This window comes from Acinonyx jubatus, chromosome A1 (genome assembly GCF_027475565.1).
Source record: "Acinonyx jubatus isolate Ajub_Pintada_27869175 chromosome A1, VMU_Ajub_asm_v1.0, whole genome shotgun sequence".
Lineage (NCBI taxonomy): Eukaryota > Metazoa > Chordata > Mammalia > Carnivora > Felidae > Acinonyx > Acinonyx jubatus.
In genome coordinates, this window is record NC_069380.1 from 128,994,753 (window position 1) to 128,996,990 (window position 2,238).

The following is a 2,238-nucleotide window of genomic DNA, read 5'->3' on the forward strand; positions in this document are numbered from 1 at the left end:
CCCCAAACTCGTAAGAGAGCTGCCTGTTCAATACACAACTAATTGTGGATGTAACAGTGAGCCCAGCTGACACTAACCAAAACACCCATATGTTCCATAGACTCCAAGAATAATGCATGGTTATTGTTTTAAGCCATTGGATTTTGGATGGTTTGTTTCACAGCAATAGGAAATTATAGTCTAATGCTTTACTCAGCTATTTTACCTATGTTCATAAACCGCTGACTATTTTCCACTAACCACAAAGATATTGGCACTCTCTACCTCCTATTTGGTGCCTGAGCTGGCATAGTAGGAACCACCCTTAGCCGCCTTTTTTTTTTTTTAAAACGTTTTTATTTATCATTGATAGACAGAGAGACACAGAGCGTGAGCAGGGGAGGGGCAGAGAGATCGGGAGACACTGAGTCCGAAGCAGGCTCCAGGCTCTGAGCTGTCAGCACAGAGCCCAACGCGGGGCTCGAACTCACCAACCGTGAGATCCTGACCTGAGCCAAAGTCGGTCGCTTAACCAACTGAGCCACCCAGACGCCCCAGGAACCATCCTTAGCCTTTTAATTCGAGCTGAACTCAGCCAACCCTGCACTCTACTAGGAGATGATCAGATCTTTAATGTAATTGTCACTGTTCATGCATTAGTAATAATCTTCTTTATGGTAATACCAATCATCATCGGGGGCTTTGGGAACTGATTGTTGCCATTAATAATTGGAGCATCTCATACAGCGTTCCCTCGAATAAATAATACAAGCTTCTGACTTCTTCCCCCATCCTTCCTACTCTTACTTGCATCGTCAATAGCAGAGGCCTGTGCAGGAACCAGATGAACCGTACGTCCTCCTCTAGCTGTCAACCTAGCCCATGCAGAAGCATCTGTGGACCTCACCATTTTTTTCTTGCAGCTTGCAGGTGTTTCTTTAATTTTAGGTGCTACTAACTTCATTACTACAATCATTAATGTAAAACCCCCTGCAATATCTCAATACCAGACACCCCCGTTTGTCTGATCTGGCCTAATTACTGCCGTCCTGTTACTCCTATCACTACCAGTATTAGCAGTTGGAATTACTGTGTTACTGACAGACAAAAACCTAAATACTACTTTCTTCAATCCTGCTGGGGGAGGAGATCCCATCTTATGTCAACACTTACTCTGATTCTTTGGACACCCAGAAATCTATATTCTAATTCCACCAAGTTGTGGAATAATTTCACATATTGTTACCAATAGGTGACAATATTCAGGCAAAAAAGGAACCCTTTGGTTATATGGGAATAATCTGGGGCAATAATATCCATTGGTTTCCTAGATTTCATTGTATGAGCCCATCATATGTTCACTGTGGGAACAGACGTCACACAAGCATACTTTACATCAGCCATTATAATTATTGCCATCCCTACTGGGGTAAAAGTATTCAGCTGACTTGCCACCCTTCATGGAGGAAATATTAAATGATCCCCAATGAATTATGAGCCTTGGGCTTTATTTACTGCAGGGGGCCTAACAGGCATTGTACTAGCAACTCTTCATTAGATATTGTTCTTCATTACACGTACTATGTAGCAGCACACTTCCATTACGTATTATCAATAGGGGCAGTGTTTGCTGTCATAGGAGGTTTTATTCACTGTTTTCCCTTATTCTCAGGATATACTCTTGATAATACCAGAGCAAAAAATCCACTTCACAGTTATATTTGTAGGCTTCAACATAACATGTTTCCCTCAACATTTCCTCGGATTATCCGGAATATGTCGACATTGCTCTGATTACCCAGATGCATACACAACTTGAAACGCAGTCTCCTCAGTAAGCTCTTTGATTTCACTAATAGCAGTGATACTAATAATCTTTATAGTATGAGAAACCTTTGCGTCCAAACAAGGAGTAGCAACAGGAGAGGCTTAGGAAATTTAGGGTTAACAACATTAAGTTCCTTATTCAATTTCTCACCATAAGTGATAGGGTCAGGATTTGACCCAAAATGGTCTTAACTAGAGTTTGAATACTTAAATATTGTGTAACCCTGTTCCCATTCAGGGACATATAATTTATAACTTAATTCACGGACTCATTACATCTTTAAGAGAAATAATTTAGTTCACCCTCCTTGATTTCTGTTTGAGGAGATAGAGACCCAGAGTTTACTGATTTGTCCAAAGTTATAAAGTCACACCACAGTCTGAAGGTTTTTTTTATTTCTCCTTAGTAACTCATAATTTATCTTTCTTGGT

At 40.6% G+C, this 2,238-nt stretch overlaps 1 pseudogene; it reads left to right on the forward strand.

The window, feature by feature from the left end:
• The first annotated feature begins 491 nt into the window (after window positions 1–491).
• Window positions 492–1,912, forward strand: LOC128315296 (cytochrome c oxidase subunit 1-like; annotated as a pseudogene).
• The last annotated feature ends 326 nt before the right edge of the window (window positions 1,913–2,238 follow it).